Genomic DNA, 23,069 nt, shown 5'->3' with positions numbered 1-23,069 from the left:
GGCGAGACCTAAAAAGGAACAGCATAGTTGGTGGTTCTCTTTAATAATGAGAATAGATTTCTGCCTAAATTAATCCTTTTTGCAACATTAATCTTTGCTCAAATCTATACTTTGCAGGGTGCATGCAGTTCTTTGATAAAAGTTAATAGTTCAGTAGAATCACAAAGCGCATTGAATGTAAATAGGTCAATGGGTTACTGCTTTTAAAATACATTTTTTTCTTTCAATTTAGAAATTCAAATCCTATATGAGGATGTTAACCTATAAATTGCAAGTAACAAAATGATGCCTCTTTTAAAACGAGTAACCCACTGACCTATTTACATTGTATGCACTTTGTAATCTGCTCAGTACTTGTTTTCTGCAACAGGCATATTAAGCCTCTACACTACTTTATAGTGGGTCAAACCCAAAAGTAAACAAAACTCCGACCTCTCTTCAGGAAGAACATTAATCACAGGATTTATCCTGACATATTTTTGTTGCCCGGAAATTGCTGGAGAAATTGAGTGCGGCAGCAGCAGGTGCTTTAAAATAACAAACGTGAAAACACAGCGCCCCCTGGAAGCCAGCACCCGGTGCGGTGGCATCGGTCGCACCGCCCTAGAGCCGGCCCTGGTCCTACAAGACTGCACACCACAGACCTCAACATGAATAAACAAACTGACACCACCACAAAAACAAGCCAATCGACATGCAAACCGTGTTAACCTACCTACATTTACAACAACATAATCCCATTGATCAAAAAAACGCTGCAGCAATACCAGCACATAGCTGAGCCCTGTGAATTTGCACAACACAGCTCACCAAACTCCATACACCACTATCATGCTATCATAAGTGTTGGTTTGTCGCTAGCTTTCGGACGCCTGCAGGTAGCAATGCGCTCTACAAATCCAATAGAACAGAATGGAGTAGAAACTCGTATATTATTACTGACCATAGCACGGCACATCTCTGCAAACTCCAAAGTATCACAACACAGATCAATATCACTCTATCGGAGATTGGGCAACCGTGATTAGCAAGAGGCTAAAAAGAGATTATCTCTCAGACTAGGCAATCTCATCTGGGCCTCTACTTTGCCAGACCTAACCAACAACAATTCACCAACTGTTACAAACCACTATACCAGCATGAACAATACACACTTGACCAACCTTGAGCAACACAACCACAACCCAAATCCAAAATACATGGCACATTACGGCAAGCCCGTGGCCCAAGAGATCCAACCAGAGAAATAGACCCCGCACAGCACGTGACGCGAAAAGGACAACCAGCTCCTGGTTTGCATGAAACTTAACAATGTAATCCTGTGCACACATATAAGTTAAAGCCAGTAAATACTACAGTAGAAGAAGCAAGGTATACAAAATTCTTCAGTGAAAACGGATGTTCTTTATTCCTTTGGGAAACGCAACCAGCCGACACTTGTTTCGTCAGGGAAAGGTAATCCCACGACTCTTCAGTGCTGGGAATGATACAAATGTTTGGTGTAAGCACATAGAATGGAGTGACAGTAACCAGAGAGAACACCCCTCTCTGTCACCAACATAGCGGTTACCCAAACACACGTGGAAACCCAAATTGATACCACCATTAGGAAGGTGTATATGGTTAATAAATACAGATGAATACGGTCGTTAAAGTGGTAATCAGAATAAACAAAATGCATGAATTAGGCTGGAATGGTATCAATACATCTTGGTGAGAAAAAAAACATCGATGCAAGGGAACCATACAACAAGCTACAGCTCAGAACTTTCGTACTACCGCAGGATGAATTTGACATGGTGTGAATGAGTACACAAGGAAAAAACAGGTGGGGAGGGGGGAAGCCAGGTTTCTATTGCTTTGTTCCGTATTGCAAGATGGTCTGTAACCTTGCTCATTCCCATCCCTGGTTTGATCCCAAGCTAATGTTTTCTGAACCCAGGGCTGATAACTAGCAGAGCTGCCTTAGAAAAGACTCCCCCCTCCTTGCATGAGCCAGTGGAGAGCTTTGGTTGAAGAGAGGGCTTATGCTGTTGAGCGACAGATGTACGATGCAGAAAGCTGTGAATTAATCTACCTGGCTATTGGGTTGCGTGTACTGCTTACAAGGTCAGTGTGTCGTAGTACAGATGGGAGAGTAGTCTGGTTGCTAAATTCTTGATCCTCTGGAGACGGCGGGGGTATAAACAGGCACCACGTAAAGATGCCGTTGCCTCAGACTGGTGGATAGAGTAGAAGAACAATGATTGCCTGAACTCATGGATGGAGGTAATCCAACTAAAGGGAACACAAATAGGCATCCCACAGTTCTTTTTTTTTTTTTTTTTTTTTTTTTTATAAATTTTTATTGAGCAGATTCAAGAAATACAAAAAAGAAATAAATACTAGCAGAAACTTTAGAGTGGCAGGACAAACAAATAATGAATGTTATGCGGTTAAATAATGCAGTAGACATCGAAGGGAATCCAATTACATTTCTAGGAGCAAGAAAGGCAAGAAAAGAAGATAAGAAAAGAAAAGGACGCGAAATTCATCTGAGACACAATAAAATACTCATAATGAACATAGCCTTCAAGTATACATATATACTTATGTTTTAACGGGAGAATCAAATTAGTCCCTCAGCGACTCATACCAATTAGTTATTGGTAACCAAACTTGTTCCCCATGAGATCGAGACTGTTTACCTCTTGCTCCATAGATAGCTATTTCTAACTTATATATTGCCAGTAGTCTATTTAGCCATCCCTGGAAAGTTGGTGCTTCGGGATCTTTCCATCTGGTTGATAAAATTATTCTATAGACCGCAGTGCCGATGTAAATAACGGGAATTTCTAGGTCGGTATGGCCGAGAGAGTCATCATAACCTAACAAAAACAAAGTAGTTGACGTTTTTACCTCATGCCCAAAAATTTCAATCCAATGTTTAGTGATGGCCATTTTAAACTGTTCCAATTTGGGGCAATCCGAAAACATATGTATAAGGTCAGCCGGACCTAGAGTGCATCTGGGACACTTATCATGTTCTGCCTTACCCCAGGAGAACAATTTGGAGGGGGTGTAATATAAATTAAATATAGTTTTATAGACTTGGGCCTTTAAGTTAGAGGCAAGTAAAACTTTGGAAGATAGATATAGAGTCATATCTATATCTACATTAACATTGTTCAATTTATTAGCCCAACTGGTTTCTATATCTTCAAGGTCGTCGGGGTGATTTCTGATGAAAATATCATATAGATGGCTTATTCTGGTGCGATATTTTCCTAAAAGATCAAAAAGTGGTATGGGTTTTAGTTCTATATCGGATTTAATTTGTCTAAGACTTGTATAAATTTGAATAAATTTTAGATAATCTGTGGGTTGGATATGATATTTAGCATATAATTCATCAAATGTTGCTTTACCCTCACTATCCAAAAAATCCCCAATAGTTATGATGCCCAGATTCGCCCACCGCCTAGTTATATTATCATTGAGGAATTTCGGTATAGCTGCACTATCCCATAGCGGTGTATATGATGTGAATTTTGAAATAGAGAGCATTTTAGTAATTCTATTCCAAATTTTCCGGGCGTCTGTAAAGGTCTTAAATTTAATTTTTTTGAAGTAGGAAGGTTCTACTTGTCTCAGAAGCAAACCTCTTGCTTTACTGCCCAGCATCAACTCGTAAATTGATGGTATATATTGATCATGATTGTTATTATAGCTGTTGTTACTGTTAGTACCTGGTATAAGTAAAACCATCATCGGTTGTAGGAAAGCGGCCCATAAATAATAAGTTAAATTTGGAATAGCTAAACCACCTCTTGAGGATGATAGTGTCATTTTTCCCAGCGCTCGCCTTGTCTTCCCATAACTCCAAATAAAGGATGATATCGCACGATCTAAGGTTTTAATTGTATCGATACTGGCGAGAAGGGGGATTGCCCTAAATAAATATAAGATCTTTGGGAATACCACCATTTTAACGTAGTTACCTCTACCAATTATAGAAAGATGAAGATTATTTATTCTAAGTAGGTCTATTTTTATTTTTTTAATTAGGGGGTCATAATTTATTGCATTAATTTCACTTATTTTTGGTGAGATGGTCACTCCGAGATATTTTGCCGAATTAACTCGATAAAGGCTTATAAAAGGAGTATTAGCAGTAGATAACACCATTGTTTTGTCTTGGTTCAATGAGTATCCAGAGTATAAACCGAAAGTACGAGTGATTTCTTCAATATTAGTTATAGCCTCAGTAGGGTTAGTTGTTAAAACCGCAACGTCATCGGCATAGGCAAGAACTTTGGTATCATAAACGCCAGCTTTAATAGGTCTAATCGATGGTGAGGTTAATAGTTTGAGGATAAGGGGATTAATATATAAGGCGAACAATAATGGAGAACACGGGCAACCTTGTCGTGTACCCCTTTGTATGTTAATAATTGCAGACTCACCTCCACCCGTCATTACTTTTGCCTTAGGGTCTGCATAAAGGGCCTTAATAGATTTTATAAAGACCGGGCCAAAGTTGTTAACGGCTAATATTTCCCAAAGAAACTGCCAAGAGACCCGGTCGAAAGCTTTCTCAGCATCAAGCAAGATCAGCGACATCTGGTCCCCCCTTGCTCCCACGATGTCAAAAAGGGAGATCACTCTACGCGTGTGATCTGTCGTGCTCTTACCGGGTATAAAACCGTGTTGCCAGGGAGAGACCAGACGTTCGATGATCCTGCTCAAGCGATTAGATAAAATTTTAGCATATATTTTTGAGTCTGAATTAATCAGGGATATTGGTCGATAAGAAGTTGTTAACTCGGGTGGCTTATCTTTTTTGATAAAAATGACAATATTCGTTAATTTCCAGGATTCAGGAGATTTACCAAGCCATTGTATCCCCAAAAAAAGATCATGCATAAATAATTACATTGCCCAATATTTTGTAAAGGTCAGTAGGTATTTTGTCTGGCCCTGCCGCCTTTCCTGCTACTAATTCGGCCAAGGCAAGTTCTACTTCAGCTAAGGTTATGTCTATTTCGAGTTCATTTTTTGTACCATCATCGAGGTAATTAGTCAAATTAGTCTCTTCCAACCAGTTCTCTAAAAAATCCTTGGTATCAACGGCTAAGCCATGATCTTCATTTTGATACAATTTTTGATAGTAATCATGGAAGCATTTAGTGATGTCCTCTTGAGTGGTATATTCTCTTCCCTCATATTTGATATTCTGGATGGAATTACGAGATTGTGATTGCCGAGTTCTAAGGGCAAGATATCTCCCTACATTCTCGCCAGTCTCATAGACCTTACTCCGATTGGATTGAAAAGTTTCGGCTGCCTTACGAGTTAATTCATCGTTAAACTCAGCTTTGAGCACTAAGATTTTATTTAGTATTTCTTCACCTGGAATCCCCAAGCTCAACTGACTGGCATGTAAATACTCTAATTCGATGAGTCTATGGGTCAATTGATTTTGTAATTTTTCCTGTTCTTTTTTTCGGCTGGCAACAAAGGTAGCGGTCTCTCCCCTTAATGCTGCCTTGAAGCAGTCCCAAACATTGAACCGAGACGCACTATATTGATTAATATCAAAAAATTCTTGGGCCCATTGTCTAATATGATCGATGTATGCTTGATTGACTAGAAGTTTACGGTCAAATGTCCATTGTGGATAGGCCCTCTTAAGATTGGGGACATCACATATTAGACAAAGTGCGTTGTGGTCTGATATTGTCTTTGGGGATTTAACGATAGAGGCATTAGAAGCAATATCGGTAGTTGTGTATATATAATCAATCCGTACATATTTCCGATGAGGATAGGAAAAATACGTATATCCAGGATCTCCGCCATTCTTTAATGACCAAATATCACACAGATTGTGGCTATGAATCAAATTTTGTAACGCCCTAAACACTCTTGGTTTTCGACCCTGATAAGTATGTTGGTTTTGATTATATTGTAGTGGGTCACTTGATAAATTGAAATCACCACATAATATTAGAGGGCCAGTCCATAATGCTAATTCTGAGTCTAGCTCAATAAATAAAGTAGGATCATCAATATTAGGGCCATAAATAGAACATATGACAATTTCTAAATTAAGTTGGACAATGGCCCACCTACCATGACTGTCAACTTTCTTACGTATTGGAGTGCCGAGTCCTGATCTTGCAAAAATAGTGACCCCCCTAGTTTTAGAGGTTTGTGTGGTTGCAGCCAATAGGTTAAAGCCCGGGATATTCAATTTATCAATCTCCCCGATCGGAATATGAGTTTCCTGTATGCATATAATATCCCAGGAATTTTGTCTCACTAGTTGAGTAAATTGATCCCTCTTCCCTTTGTCATTAAGTCCTGCCACATTCCAGCATCCTAATTTTAACTTCCCGATTTTATTGTTTTATTTTTTAAACACGGCACATGAAGCGTAAATAATAGTTTAATGTCGATACATAATCTTAAAGTACTCTCGGATCTGCTCATTTTGCAACATATTTTATTCCCCCCTTCCCCTCCCACCCCGCCCAGCAAAACACCCACACAACCCCCCCCCCTACACACCCCAACCAACCCACCCAGACATCCCAAAAAAAGGCAACAAGACTCCGTAAGAGTATTTTGTGATGGTTTAGCAATGTCTGACCGACACCGGAAAACAATACAACCCAAAAAAAAAACAAAGGAGAGGAAACAAACAAGCAAGCAGAATGAAAAAAAAAAAAAAAAGGAGAAAACGGAGCAAAGCCACACGAAAATCAAGGAGAGAGGAATAACCGGAAATTATTTAACCCTCTCTGTACACTATAAAGTACAATTAGTCAGTAATTTAGACACTGTGAATCACTGTGAATCACCCTCGTTCTGAATTTAGCATACTAATTACAAATTTAAGAGAGGTGACCCAGCAATGTTAATGATATACGGCGTTATAAAGTGGTTTAAGCATTTTATGCATTTTACTTTAAGCTGTCAAGGTACTCTTTAGCCTTGATCTCTGATGTGAAAAACTTAATTTGCCCACCATTGATTACTTTTAACTTAGCCGGGTTGTTAAGATATACCGTGACATTCTTCTCTTGGAAAGGTTTAATTAGCTGTCGTAATCTCCATCTGCGTTCGACTGTGTAATGACAAAAGTCAGGGCGCACGAAATAGGAGATGGTATCCTTGCTGCGAGGTTTATCTGGCTTAGCTTTATCGGAGATAGCTTGTCGAAGCATAAAATTTCCAAAGTAAACTAAGATTGCTCGTGGGTATTTCCCAGCTACAGCCGCAGATTTTGGAGTTAAAGGAACTCTATGTGCACGTTGTATCTCGTAGTCCCAGTCCCAGGCAGCAAGCTCAGGTAGTGTATCGCGCATCAACTGTATAATGAAGGAACGACAGTCTTCGCCCTCAACTTTCTCTGGAACACCAAGAACGCGAAGGTTATTCCTGCGAAGTCTATTTTCATAGTCCTCCAGCTTCCATCTGGTATCTTTGAGTTCTGCCTCATGTGCCTCAAGCCGATCATTAACTCTGGTAGCGTCGGTTTCATTCTGAACGATCCGCGCCTCTATGTCATGCAGCCTTTCTGTGAAAGCACCCATCGTCTTTGAAAGTTTTCGGACAACCCCTTGGACCTTCTGCACAGCTACTCGCGCTTTGCGACTGTCTCTTGAGGTCTCTTCACGATGAGAAGCAATGGCTTGTAAAACTGTTTCCATGACTTGAGACAATGTCGCACCGGTTGCACCAGAGACATCAGGTTGTGGACCAGCTTGATGAGTGTTTATGGCTTCATTTGGTACCTGTGGCGTGACAATGATATTTTGACTATGACTGGAATTCAAAGCTGTTGGAGTGTAATCCCAAGTTAGTTCGTTTGTTCCTTGGCATCCAGCTTTCCCCTTTTTGAGTACTGTCCGTTTTTTATCACGTGATTCCCTTGAAGGGTTGAAGTCTGAATCTGTGCTGGAGTACGAGTCAGAATCGTTCTCGCCCTCATCCACCTCGTCCTCTGTGTCACCGGACAAGCTAAAGCCATCTGATAAAGAGTAGAAGTCGGTTATATCTTTATCTTTATCTTTTTCATTGTCCGCCTCAGTTGCCTCCAAATGATCAGTATAATGGTCGCTTGTCTCACCATTGACTGTATTATCTATTTTGAGTTCTCTCCCCCGATTTGGCGCAAGTTCAGCCGTCTCTTCTCTCTCAGTTATAGGCCGGACCGTAGTATAGGGTGATTGGATTAAAGGATCTGTTGAGGCCCCCCTAACCGGCTCTGACAGCACTAACGAACAATGGGTATCACTGCCACTGCCAACATGAGGATAAAGACTGTCTGATCCTGTAATTGGAGTGACGGCAGCTACAGTCTGTGGCTGAACAAATGTCTCCAAAGTCTCAGAAATAGATTTAGAGATATCTCGACCATTGACAATATTAGTAATCGTAGAAGCAGAGGCAAAACCAGAAGCAGGAAGAATCGCTTGACTTACCGGGGTGTTCGCAGCGTCAGACCCTCGGCAGCGAACTGAACATCTTGCCCTCCGTTGGATTCTTTAATATGATCTGGTATATCTGAGTCAGGGATCTTCCTCATCTGTTTAGGGCTATTGGTATTCCCCCCATTATCAATATGAATATCAGCAGCCACTCCGGCTGTTGTGGTGGCGGTAGCAACTGCCTCCTTCAGTTCCTTTGATTGGCCCTGCCGAGTCTGCCTGTGTTGGAGTCTCTGATTGGCAGCATGCATCATTGTGAGAACAGTAGGGGGAGTAGGAGCACTTACAGAAGCAGAGGCAGAGGCAGACGAAGAGGCGATAGACCTTTTACTTAGAACCTCAGAGCCATGGGACGCGACTCTTGTATCTGGACCCCCAGCATGCTCCTCTCGGGTCGTCCCGCGTCTGTGGTTCATTTCTTGCTCGCGTAACGCTAGACGGGTCGTCCTAGCTAGGACGACCCGTCTGGCATCCCACAGTTCTAAGAGTGTGGATGAAGATTGTACGATCTAGTTAGATTGAGGGATTAGCGAGAGCGTATTGCCAATGGAAAGTTCAGGCACCTCTGGTAACTGGGGAAATGATTTCAGTTTTCATTACATTAAGTCTAAGATGGCAGCTGCCATTCATTTGGATTGGCAACTGGGATGGGTCAGGAGACCGTGGTGTGCGTCTGTTGATTTTCCCAGCTGTAGAATGATGGCGGTGTCATTGGAGGGTGTCATTTCCTGCATGGACGTAACAGCCTGCAGATTGCGAGGTAAGAAACCAAATAAAAACGTAGGGGAAACCGTTTAGAGTGTTTCCATGACCGAGAGGGTTACCGGGGTACTGAGTGAAATTCCGGACAAGCCCACAAGAGTTACAATTTATTAAACTCTCTGTCCCACTACAGAACAGGGGAATTGAAACACAACAAGTACGCTTTATCAACTGCAGGTCCATATCAAATTTCAAGACGAGTCTGAGAACTAACAGACCGCAAGGGAAGTACTCTACATGCAGGACACCCAATGGTAATCACTACCAGGTACGGACGAAGCCGTCATAATTTGGGAAAATGAGAGGCGTGTAGGGGGTCATATCACAAATTGATATTTGCACATATTACAGGTACAAACAAGTGACAACGATAGCCGGGCCAATCCTCCAGACAAAGTATAAAATGTCTACACTTTGAAGAAATAACGTAGAGATAGAACACGATCAGAACCAACGACAAGGTGAGAACACATAGATCACATTGTTTATAGGTTTAGAGTAAGAAAAACTCACCCTACATAATAATACTTTGAACGGGTATAAGCGGATATATATGTTTTTACAGATTAGAGTACAGAGATCTCTTGAAGGATCACTATCTATCCTCAATACATCATAAGAACTGTCTATCCATTTATAGTGGACCTCAACAAGAAGTAGAGTAAAAAGAAAATATCAAGGTGAGAACATTTGATACATTTAATAAACATGTATGTAAAGCGACGAGAGTCAATTCGAAGGGTGGGCTCCCAGAGCAGAGACATGTGGAGTGCAGATAAATTTCTACAAAATAACTAGGTTAAAAATAGAGCAAAATGGACAAAAATTGGAGGGAGTTCTGATAGTTTTAACTAATCAAAAAGAAGTGAGTTGACATTAAACAGATTACAACTATCTAATGTATAATTACAATATCTTTTCTCCCATAGCTGGAACCTTTATTAAAACGTGAACTGAGAGAGAAACACTTATCACTGGTCTTGATAAAGATAGCGGCATAAATACAGCCCATCGAAACGCGTCGACGCATAGGAGCTACATAATCCAAAGAACCGGGCATTCACTTGTAGTGATAAATAGAGTCAGATCCCACAAGTGTATAATCCCTTGAGAAGTTGGCATTGGATGTCTATTTGATGACAAAGTGTAGTGTCTTTTCTTTTGTATTCTCTCTGTTATGCAGGTTCATAATAGGATGATGCAATATATTTGATTGTTCGACCTCTCCTTTTAGTGAGAAATGTTGTTCATGTAAATTGTGTGGTATACATTTTAAAGTCTTCTTTTTTGCATTGTGAATTGAGATCTAATGTGTCGATAAGAGCAGAATAGGGACTATGGTGAATTATGGTTTTTAACAGAATGTACTATATGTTTTTATTAAATAAATGTAAATCAATTTTTAACTGATTTGTGTATATAATGATTGCAGTTTGTTAATTGATTCGGTCAATTCTTATGTTATCAAGGGACTGCTAGGAGATATTAGACACAGTATCCTATTCCCTTGATCTCTCATTAAAGACTATCTATATTTAAATTATCAAGGGATTGCTAGTTTCTACTTGGAAGAGTACCCTATTCCCTTGATCTTTACAAGGGGTCCCTCTCTATTTTTCCTTTATGTACCGTGTATTAGGACTGGCCATGCAGACCATTCCCAGAGAACCGTCCTCGTCTTCAGAGTCCCACAACCATCACCATAAGGCTTGAAGGATGACCCTGGGGCTTTGCCTTCAGAGAGCTCATAGACTGAGGCCTACTCTCATTCGAGACTGTTCAGAGTCCTACCATGTTAGCCTGCCATGGCCTCTCCAGGAAGGGGCTTCTGTAACATCACCACACACAGCTGGGCGTTGCAAGAGGCCTGGCTCGCACACGCCCATCGGAAGGCGAGTGAAGGCAATGGGTGTGCGCTATGAAGTCTGCGAAGAAGTAGCCGGAGCGGATCCTAGGGAAGAAATGGTCCAACTGCGCTTTGCTTTAGCTATGTAAACTATGAAAATGACTAGTGTGTGTAGTGTATTGGTGTTTATCGAGCACTTTCCATGCCCCTAGGGAGGCCGAATACATGTTCAGTGCTTAATTAAGACACTTAGCATGTTCCTAGACACGATCAGTTCTTGTAGAGGGGGAGTTGAGGTACAACTCCTGCTCACACCTTCCCATCCCATTCTCACCTCCTCTTCTCCACTTTCCTGATCACAACAGCGCTTTGAAGTAGCCTATGCATGGGGTTAAGCACTGTACACAACCTGGCGTGACACACTAGAATAAAGCACTTAGTCTGTATGATGGTTACCATTTGTGGAGGGTGATCCATCCAGGCAGTGCACAGTTCCTAATGAAGTGACCGAAAAGTGAAATGTGTGCTTTATAAAACTGGTACACAAATACACCACTCATTTTCTGATACATCCAAGGATGCAGAGACTCTCCACCACATTCATTACCTGTCTACAGGAGGCTTAGATGCACGCAAGGAAACTTTTTTTTATTTTTAACACGGTAGACAGAGTGCCATGACCCCATGGTGTTCTCAATAAGGGTAAAGGATAGGACTTTTGTGGTCACTTGGCCATTGCAATCAAATTAAGGCCGCTGCTGAATCCACCGCCTCCTAAGTGCTGTACACCGGTTACATCCTGGTGCACTTTCGTAGGATGGGTCAAGGTGGAACTTAAAAGGGCCTACAGCTCGGCCTTTTTAGATCTGGCGTGCAGGACAGATCTCTACCAGTTCTTTAAAATATACATGGAGTGGGCTTTGGCTCCACACAGTTGTGCCATATTCCAGGCCGTGCCTCCATTAGAATGCACGAGGGACTATTTTACATCCGAAAAGTACACTGAATCATCACACTGTTTGTAAGATCAAATTCTTTACCCCCCATATGCTTTCTATACTGAAAGCAATCCTTTTTTGTGTGCAATTTTTCCTATTACTATTACCCTCAGTGTTGGCAAAACCAAAAGGACTGACATTAAAGTGATGAACTGTATTGTGCATATAACAAATGTAGCCAACATTTGCAATTGACTTTGTTAACATGCTTTAGCACTTAAAACTCAGATCTATTGGCTTTGGTCATGCCTGTTCTTGTGTTCACAAATATAATGATGTTCCCAGTATGTATACTCCTAATATCTAAGCGAGTTTGCTTTTGCACCTTCATTATCTTAGTGGATTTGATTGCAGATTAGTCTAATATATCAGAATCAAATGTTGTGGTTTATCTGCATGGTTTTGTTCTATAGTAAAGAGGGTGGCTACAAGGCAAAAGTTGGAACCCAGACTACTTAAAATGACCGCACTAGATAGTACAGTGAACAAGTTCAGCACATACCAAGAAACAACCTGTTAAAACACACTGAATGTAGATGACAATAGAAGGTATATATGCAGCGTGAGACCCAATCCACTGGGGGCTGCTAAAATGGCTGTTTTCAAGCGATATATCATGTTCGGCAATCAACTAAGGGGGTGCATGAGCAGTTAATAACTGAAATAATAGACCCATCACAAAATCATTTATTTCAAAATAGGCTCTTTCTCCACTGTGTGCAGGTACAAAAGTCTCCGGCCGATGAGGAGGTACGTTTTTGTGGCCAGGACAGCCCTAAGAGCAAAGAGGAGCAGTTGGACCCAGGTCTGGGGTAATATGCAGTGCTCCTGGTCCAATAAGGGCAGTTTGGGATCGTCAAGTGATGAGATGCGGAGGGTAGGCAACCACGCAGCCAACACACTGGTTGTGGACCTTGAAGGACAAGACGCACGTGCTCGTCAGAGGTCCACTGCTCCACTCAGATTCTGCATCATCATCTGGACAGCGTGTCCCCCTTGGGTGAGTGGCAAGTTAACACCCCCCTTTGGACGAAAGGGGTTCTGCAACAATGCCTGGCTTCACCAAGAACTCGTGTTTTGGCTTTATGGAGCATGCCTTACTTAACGCCGGAAGAATGGCTAGTTAGCGCAAGACTAAGTTCACCTCCTGGACAAAGGGAATGAGTTATTCACACTCAATACTGTATGGGCCTCGTGGCGGTTAAGGTGCAGCTAAACTAGATGTGGGACTACACTGGTGGGGTCACTCGGGGCAGCAGAATGCCATTCTCTTTACAAGACCCACCAAGCAGGGCTCGAGTCGAGGGTACACGCGGGTAGATGCCGTCTACCCACTATTTTCAGAGAGTAGACGCAGTCTACGCTGCCAAGAGGTTTGGCACCACAGAAATATTCTGAACTCATCCTGGTGTTATTTTCTGACACCGGGACACTTTCATCAGCGCCTGCATGTTGTCGGCTTTTGTTCCAAGCAGCAACGTGTTGGTTGGGAGAGGGCTTACAGATTCCAGCTTCGCCCATAACAAAGGCCGAAGTTAAGGGCCCATCAGGCCTCCTTCTGTTGGAGTATCATGGCTGGGAGCTATCGGTAGCCCTACACCTAGATGCAATGGAGGGGAAACAAAGGTGCACATCTGATCACTTCACAGGTACCTAAGAGAAAAATGCTTTTGACTTTGTTCAGTCCCTGTACATAACAGATATGTATACACTCTAAGAATGTCAGATGTGTTGGTCTCTCCCAGTATTTAAATGCCACCATTTTGTTTTATTTCTTAAAGAACACGTTAGCCCTACTCATCCCAATGCAGGGTGTCGGAGCGCTTTACATCATATGTCCAGATTATACATTGGCAATAAGTCATATGTGTGAACAGCAACATAAAGGATGTGTTACGTGACACAGTGAGATTTACAAGGTGTAGGAGCCACCTGTCCTCTATACCTCACTTTAAGATATGAGAAGGATTGCAATTTATGAACTACAAGCAACAAAAGGATCTCTTTCTTAAAAGCAGTAACCCACTCGCCCATTTATATAAAATAAAAATCGCTCACATGAGTGTTACATAATGTGCTTTTCAGGAGACATAGTAACCCTCTTTGCTACAATTACTCAAAGCTGGAACTAGGAAAACACAGATCTCTCCCAAAAATATGTTATTCTCCAGAGTTATCTTATTATTATTCCCTGAGATTTAGCTGGCACACAAAGGTATCTGCAGCAGGTGCCTTAACCCCATAAGATATTTAAAAATACAGAGAATCCAACCACTTAAGAAGAACATATTTACTGCCACATTTCCCCTTGTTGACAATTTCATTGTGGCAGGGTTAAAAAAGAAACTGTATAAGTTGAGGCCCAGATTTTGCGTCAACCTTGCGTCAATATTTTAGCACAACACCAACGCAAAATCTAATTTGTTAAATATTGTAATGCGCTCAAATGTACCCATGACAGAACTGCTAAACATATGTGAGGTATTAAGATCGGTTGTCACTTCTTGTGAGGTCATGAGTTGTGATGTTACTTCTTGTGATTCCACATACGAAGTTACGTGCCGTGATGTCACTTCCTGTGTCGTCACATGAGGTGATGTAATTTCCTGTGATGTCATGCACAGTGATGTCACACCCATTCTGCCTAAATGGTGAGTCCCCCTACTTCTTTTTTAGGACCTGAACCCTGGCCCCAAGGGATGAAAAAACGCCACAAACTTGATGCTCTTGGCCCTCAGGGCGCTCATAAAAGAGCGCTACAGTGAGCATTTGAACTAGGGCCACTAGAATTATGTGAGTATGTGGCTGTGGCGGTTTTTGCATAAGTGTAGATTTGCTGCATTTGCCACATCATCCATCATCTGCCTCATATTCTGCAGATTTTAACCCAAAAAATGGTTTCTATCTTAAACGGTTCAAAAGTTACCAAAAACGAGGCAACACGTGTTGCAGCGCAGTGGAGGGCACCTTGCAAAGGGTGACTTGTCACCTTTCTGTAGCTTATTACTATATGTGGGTGCTAAACTGGTACTAATGAGGTGCAATCAATGCCCAGTCAGTGTTAAGAAGTTCAAAAAATACAAAATAATGAAGTAATACTGCCACATAAGTGCAGCAAAATGTGCCTTTACTTGCCGCATAATTTGCTCAACCCTGACGCATGATTTGACCCTCCTCTGTTGGTATCCTGACAACTGGAGGAGTTTGCTTTTAAACTCTCCAAGTTTCACGGGACCTCAGTCCCCTTTTAAAATGCCAAGCACCACATTTAAATGCAGTGCGGGGAGAACGGTTATTGGTGGCTTTGGCTTGGTATTCGGGGTGGGCGCAGCTCTCGGAGTTTAACACAGTGAGGGATCGCACTAACCTTAACCCACCCTACGCGAGTGTCGAAAATGAATAAACTTGCACCCGTTTTCCTTAAAGAACAAAAACTGCCCGTATTGCTCTAGTGACACATAAACGTTCATTAACATCTCTGGTGTGAGTTACAGTAATACAAGAGGTTTGAGGTGGGAAAACTAAAAACAATCTTTGTAAAAATAGATTTAAAAAAATATATCGACATTTCCAAAAGCTCCAGGCTGTCCTAAAAGAAACACAAACTCCTACGGGTCACAAAAAAACCCCACCCTATACGGGAATAAAATAACACGAGTGCAAAACACAACCGGGGGCGACAAGTGCCATGAATCCACCAGAGACGACAACTGTAGTCAAATGAAAAAGGCCGATTTAACGTGAAACAGCACTAGTGTCAGTAGTGTAGACAGTGTCAGTAGTGTAGACGTGTCAGTAGTGTAGACAGTGCCAGGAGCCCCCGCCAAGGGAAGGAAATGCCCCTCCCCCATGCTGTTCGAGTTATAAAATATAACAATAATCAGGGTGGAGCGGCCCGTAGGCCTCCGGACCACGGTGCCACTGCACCTGCTGCACCAATGGGAAGTCAAGTATGACTTGTGCAGTTCGACACACCTCCACAGTGCTGTACACACGCACTGCCCGTGGGAGCACAGTGTACATGCTGTACATGGAGCGGCTATTTCTGGGGCCTCGCTTTGCTCTCGGAGCGGTCACGCTGTCTGTCTCGGGCTCCGCAGCACTCACCGTGTCTCTGCCAGCAGCAGTCTCATTCCTGGTCGCGAGCCTCCGGCCTCTCTCTTCTCCCTCTCACTGCCCTCACTCCTGCTCCCAGTAAGTGTCTGTTTGCACACAGGAAGCAGCTGGCTGCAGTCACCCCTGTATCCAGGACAGCGGCGCAAGCTCCTCGGGGCTCTGACAGCCCCCGCCCGCCCCCAGCCCCGCCGGGCCTTGTAAACGCCATCTGTCGGCGGGATGGGAGGGGGCCACCGCCCCCAGCCCCGACCGGAGCTCACAAATCTCAGCAGCGAGTCAGTCAGGGAGGGGTCACTTTGACAACCACAATACCAGCCCCACCACCTCGGGGCAGGGAAGGGCCCCAGGCCCTGCCTTCCGTGGGTCTCGGCAGGGAAGGGCCCTCTGCTTTTTGCGGGTCTCTGAGCAATCAATGGATCTGTACGGGACAACTTTGCCCCGTCCTGCAAAGGAGGTGACAACTTCGTTCACTCTGAAAGGGGCCAATGATTGGATGAGCAGAGATGCGCAGAAGTGACCTCTCTTTACTTTTTAACACTGTACATATCCGTGTAATTAATTGGAACCCTAGACCAGTGGTCGAAGTGCATAAAAAAGTGCGGGAACGGTGATTCTGTGCGCCAAGGGGGTGGGGTCAACGGCGTGGTTAAGAAAGAATAAACGTTCTGCTACTTTTTCATTCTTTCACCTTCAGGTATCTCCATGTAAAATGAGGCACAGCTTAAAAGAAAAATAAATGCTTGTTAAGTTATCAGTGGGAAATGCACTATCGAAAATCATGAAACCTCCATTAGTTAATGCACTGCAGAGGTCTGTGTGCAACCAGAGACCACCGAACTTAATCCTGGTTGGTGCAGTGGAGAATAGTGACTTGTGTATGTTTAGAGCTACGAGGTCCTAGTCTGGGACAGAAATCACTGTGAACATGTACATCATTATTTGAAACTTGCAATACACACAGTATAAGATAGGCTGGTACAATATGCCCAAAAAAGGTTTAAGGTTAAAAAAAGTCCTTTCAAAATATATATTAGTAATAACAGACTGTTGGCGGTGGAATATTTTTAATAACTGTCATTTGAAAGCATACTCTTCACAGAACAGCTTTTATCTCTCTTGCAATATCACTCAAGAAGAATACATCTGTCATCAGGAAGCTTCAAGTGATTCCATCAATTAAAGCCAATACTGGCTTCCAAGCCCCCTTCACATTTGCACATTAGCCAGTTGTGCACATTTACATTTCTGTTAGGCAAGCAGGCACCCTGGCAAGAAGGCTTGTTCAGCTGTCTGCCCCTCCCTCAGTTTCACAGCACAGGAGACTCCCCTGCCTTACCCTTCTGCTGAAGCATTTCAGCTCTCAGAATTAACTGTGCTGAAACAGCTGTACAGGAACGGTTTCTTAAATTAAAAAAGTATGAGCACGCCGTGGCCCTCAGATCCCGCCCACTGGCCTAGCTAGAATGCGAAGTCCTTTACGAGCATTGGACACGGCCATCGGTCTTTCCTTTGGGATCTATGGGCTAAGCCAATGGTTATAACTTTCAGTTACACTCCTCATCAAATGTTTCAAATTATTGTATCTTGCAGTCCTAGAGTTTCCCCACACTAATGAACTCTACATCAAGAACTAGCACACCATAAAGATCTGCTTTATGGGGCTCAACCTACCGATATTTTGTTTTGTTCCAAAGGCAAATTCAACACAGCATCAATTTAAACCGTTGTATGCTCATGACGAGCCCAGCTCGTCATGAGACACAGTGGAGCTGTGCTCATGACGAGCTGGGCTCGTCATAACGGTCCCGTCACTCTCACGCGTAATTGATTCCCCGCCTGTGCGGGAGAATCAATTAGTGGGCGGAGTCGTGACGAGCCTAGCTCATCATGAGCACAGCTCCACTGTGCACATGACGAGCTGGGCTCGTCACGAGCACAGCGCCGCCGCCCCCCCGCCGCGCCACAGGGGAATTACCCCCTCCCCCGGCGAAGGGGTTAAAGGAACTTCATAGTCGTGTTTACTCAAATTGCCCACACAAAGTAAACAAGGTAGTTCACACAAGCTAACAACTAAAGTCTTATCCAAAGTAAAAGAAACACCAACATTTACTGCCATACATTCCAAGCTGCCACAAACACAGTGGTATGGGCCTGCTATCAATAACGGACTAGAACACAAAAAAACTAGTCTGTCTGCACAGAATGGAGTCACCAGGCAGATCAAGGACTAAAGTAAAACAAGCATTTGCAATGCAACAGGTCTCGCATTTGTGAGAGTTTAAGTTATCGGCATTGTAAATGACAATGCCTTTTATTTATCTGTTTTGATAATTAACACATAAATAAAAGGCATTGCCAATTACAATGCCAATAGCTCAAAGTCTAGTAAATGCAAGACCTATTTCATTTCAAAGAAAGGCTGCTTGGAGAGTGAAAGCGTGCATGGCGCGCTGAATGTTGCAGGAAAGCATGTCGGGCCTGCAGTAGGAGAAACTCATTAAAGAAAATAGTGCTCATAGACTAAATAAGGCATACCTGTGTAACAACCGAAGTAAAAGGGCCAGTCCTCATGGGAGGTTACAAATGAAGACAAGGCGGTACTAAGGAGGGGCTAACAAGCCTATTAACGAATCAGAAGCCAGCATTTACAAGGACAATGATACAAGCCAATTAAAAATATGGGTGGAGAGTGGGCGGTAGGGTGACCAACCGTCCGTAAATTTCATGGACTGTCCGTGAATTTACCATAATGTCCGTTGTCCATGAAGGAAGTTTCCATGGACGGCATTTGTCCGTAATTTTAGCCTTGGTGCTAAAGAACAAGTATATTCAGAAGTTGAGATGGCTCAGCAGAAGGGAGGGGGCCTCCTGTGAAGTAATTCAGCGGGAGGGACAGCCAGGGGGCTGGGCTGCTTCAAAGAAATGGAAATGCGGCCAAGTAGTTAATCTGCGCATGTAAAGGCTGCTTAAATTCGAAATGGGTGTTAATTGCTAGAGTTCATGTTACCCTGCCTTAAGTGAAAGATTTCTTCTTTCTGCTGTAACTGCAAAAGTGGGAGTTTATCTCCAAATGTTTGCTATGTTGGCTCACTGCCCATGCCCCCCCTCCTTCATCTCTCTGACCTGCTTCTTGTGGCTATCTTGAGTTTCTCGGTTTGCGTGTCCTACTTTAAATGAGGCAATGCAGTGATATGTTGTGAACGTGAATGTAAGAAGGCATGCTATCTCACAGATGTTTTATACTTAGGGAAGCAACAAAAAAAGCTCTATTGTTTTGAAAGCAAGTCACAAGCATAACAGGTTAGGACACATACACAATTTTGAAACATCTGAGATGCGATCGGTTTACAGAAGGGCTGCTTTCTTTACATATTTAGTTCTGCATCTAAAAGGTGATGCAAACAATGTTTCACCATCAAGTGCCATTTCTCTCCGCGCGAGTACGGCTGTCCATGGAAGATACTCCTCCAGGACTCACGCCACCAGATACAGCCCATGAACCCCTGATGTAAACTAGGCTATTCCCCAAACCCCCGCACCACAGCTCAATGGTTACTAGAACAGCAACACACGCTGCCATGGAGGACCTACTGACCCCTCCCGTCTGCGCTCACTCCCCCCATCATCCTTCCCTACTGATCCCGCATTAATACCCCAGTTTAGCACCCAGATGTTTAGTTCTGGATACAACTCCGGTACCTGACCACCACCAAAGAGGGACTGAGAACACGGCCACACACTAGGACAGTAAGTTCATAATACTCATGGTGACAGAGAATAGACTAAGCCCCGTCACTTCGTCTCAGCAGGATAGGAAAACCCAGCACATCCCAGCCTCACATCATCACCCATGCACTATGTAGGAACTACATTGACTCGTTAATACAACTGCGAGAGACTGCAGCTATAAATGTACATCGGACTAGCCTATAATACCTTTGTATGCCTACGTATGTATCTCAAGATTAAAGCCATTGCCGATGTTTAACTGTATCGAACATGTTAAAAAATCAATAAAAAAATTTAACCAACAAAATCAAGTGCCATTTCTCTACCTGTGGATCCAATATATTTGTCTGCCCCATGAGCTGCATATCCATTTTATAGTTTGCGTGCCATTTCACAATTGCATGTAAAACTACTGCCAACATTCGCTTCTTGCATTAATCTTTGCCCAAGCTGTCCTATCACTGAACGTTTCAGCAAATCCCACTGGCCAAAATAGCTTCAAGATCAAGGTAGTATAGCAGCGCGGTTATCTCCACAATTAGGATGAACGAGAGCAAACAAAAGGTCTTGATTTACTGGAGTACTGGAAGTGGAATTCCTTGGGGAAATGGTGCAAGGTTGGTTGTAAGAAGACATTTGTAAAAGTTTCATTGAAAAATATTAAGGAGGATGCTTTTATCAATTGTTTCATTTTTCATAACCGCTGTTGCCGAAAAGGTGCTAGCTTTGCCATTACCTAGAGCTTCAACATTCTTACATCATATGAAATACCACAAAAAGACCTGCACAGTTGCTCAAAGCTGCGCGCATACTGAAAAACGTGAAGTACACGGTATCTCAACCCAATATAAACTTCTTTTGACGTGTACTTATGTTGGTTGCCTATTTACTTACTTGTATACTATTGCACCACCTCCTCTGATGTGTCTATAAAACGTACCTTTTGTTGCCAATTTTTCTCCTGAATTTTGACCTGCTGTCCTGAATTTTGACCCTTCGTCCTGAATTTTTACACTCACGTCCTGAATTTGCACCCATGCCACTTGGTCACCTTAGTGGGTGGAGCTTCAATTCCATACTCGAATACAGCATGTGTCGCAGAGCAGCGCATGTGCTGCCCATGCTCGACCTAAAAAAATGGACTGTAATATCTCCAGAAGTCACTGGCTTGCATTAGCAGTCTTGTCTCATTCTACCTCCAAAGAAATCTCGAACGATAAATTAGCACACGCCCTTGAATTGGAATTGGACTCACACAATTTGCTGAATACCCCAAGCCCTCCCCTACCATCAAAGTGAGCAGTAGGATTCTCTGTGACTGGTCTTGTGTTCTTCTCCGAAGGTTTACATGGCCAAAGGAATCGAAGAGCGGCAATGATTACGTGTACTATGAGCCACCAAAATAAAATTAAAAAAAATAATGGACCGTCAATGGTAGCAATATTTTCAAATATACAAATTCCACACTGGCTCATGTCATGCAGCGCAGGAACAATGCAGTGCTATCAGAAGAAATATGCTTGTCACTGTAGGTTTGGTTTCAAAGAATGGAAAGCATGATCTCAAATCAAGAACAAGCATTGACTAAGCCAACAGGTCTTGCCCATGCAAAAGCGATTGGCTTTCCCCATGTGTTTTTGCGATGATCTACACCAGCGTGGCTTCTCTTCAGCATGGCTAAAAGTTTGTGACGTACGGCAAAGTGGTGTGGATTAAAGTGGATAAGAGTGGCGCAGAGTAGAGTGGCACAGAGTGGAGTGTTCTAGAGTAGAGTCAAATGTCGTGGATTATAGTGGAATGTCATGGAATGGCATCGAGTTTTTTATTTGTGTGGAGTTTTATATAGCGCAAACTTGACCCAAAGGTATCAGAGTGCTTTACATGAGCATCAGTTACGTTACTGACGGACACATTCATTTTTGTTAGGGGCGGGGAGACTAAGTGATTTGCCCAGAATCACAATGTTGAGCGCCCCTGCCGAGACTCGAACCCGGTTCCCCAGCTCGGAGGTCGACCGCCCTAGCCGTTAGGCCACATTCTCTCCCATTTTCTCTCTCTAATAGCTTGGAGTGGCGTGGCACAGAGTGGAGTGGCATAAATTGGAGTAGCGGAGAGTGTCATGGAATGTTGTAGAGCGGGGTGGCCTAGAGTGAAGTGTGGTAGAGTGGAATAACGTAGAGTGGAGTAAAGTGTCAGAGAGGAATGACAGTGTTCAGATGCGTAGAGTGGCATGGTGCAGAGTGGAGTGGAGCAGTGTGTCAAAGAGAGGTGTATCGTGGAGTGTCATGGAGGGAAGTGGCATAGAGTGGAGTGGTTAAAGAGTCATACATTGGAGTGGCATAGAGGAGAGGTGCATAGAGTAGAGTGGAAGAGAGTAGAATGTCGTGGAGTAGATTGGGGAAGAGTTTCATAGAGTGGAGTGGTGTAGAGGGACGTGGAGTGCAGTAGAGTGGCATCTCGTAGAGCAGAGTTGCGTGATGCAGAGAGGAGCAGAGTGGCATAATGCGTCGTGGAGTAGAGTGTTGAAGCCTAGAGTGAAGTAGAGTGTCGCAGAGTGGAGCTGCGTAAAGTGGAGTGTTCATGGTGGGGTTGTACTTTGTCATTACAGACAACACATTTTCAATTGAAATGACCATTACATTTGCACAGACATATCGTTTTACAGATAAAACTATATATTGCACATACAATAATGTATGGAAATAGAATCACCAAGTGTATCGATTTGTTTTGATTGCATTACAATATTTATTTCTACCACACTTTCAAATTATATAGAAAATGTGCATCATTTGTGTTTTCCTAGATCTGATATATTCTGCAATATTTGCACAGTTCATTTAGACATTTAAATTGTGCGCTAGAAAAAATTGCATCCTACAACCTTTCCCCTCACTTGGATACCCAGCAGGGTTGAAACATAAATTCTCTCACTTAAGTTAGAAGCAGAAAAGTAAACATCAAGCTCCCTCGGAAGACAGAGCCTGTCATTTGACCGCTGTCTTTGAATGCACAGTAAATGTGATAAGATGAGAACAACATTTAAAGGCCTGTTTACAGTAAGCAAGCACTCGTGGAAGAATCCAAGGAGCAATGGTAAACGGGCTATGCTCCATGGGAAGGACAAAGACTGCTGGACAT

At 42.9% G+C, this 23,069-nt stretch overlaps 1 protein-coding gene across 10 annotated transcripts in view; it reads right to left on the bottom strand.

Annotated features, from left to right (window-relative positions):
* The window catches only part of CCDC102A (coiled-coil domain containing 102A), an 820,703-nt gene that overhangs the window by 214,935 nt on the left and 582,699 nt on the right, over positions 1-23,069 (bottom strand). Inside the window, exon 1 of one of the 10 annotated variants that reach the window (XM_085636980.1) lies at positions 16,191-16,273. The exons of the other annotated variants lie outside the window; for them this stretch is intronic. The gene's annotated coding sequence lies outside the window, so the exon portion shown is untranslated. Of the gene's footprint in view, positions 1-16,190; positions 16,274-23,069 lie in introns of those variants that run through there. 10 annotated transcript variants of the gene reach the window in all.

Source organism: Triturus cristatus, chromosome 12 (assembly GCF_964204655.1).
Source record: "Triturus cristatus chromosome 12, aTriCri1.1, whole genome shotgun sequence".
In the NCBI taxonomy this organism is placed as follows: domain Eukaryota; kingdom Metazoa; phylum Chordata; class Amphibia; order Caudata; family Salamandridae; genus Triturus; species Triturus cristatus.
This window is presented reverse-complemented; position numbering and strand designations above follow the sequence as displayed.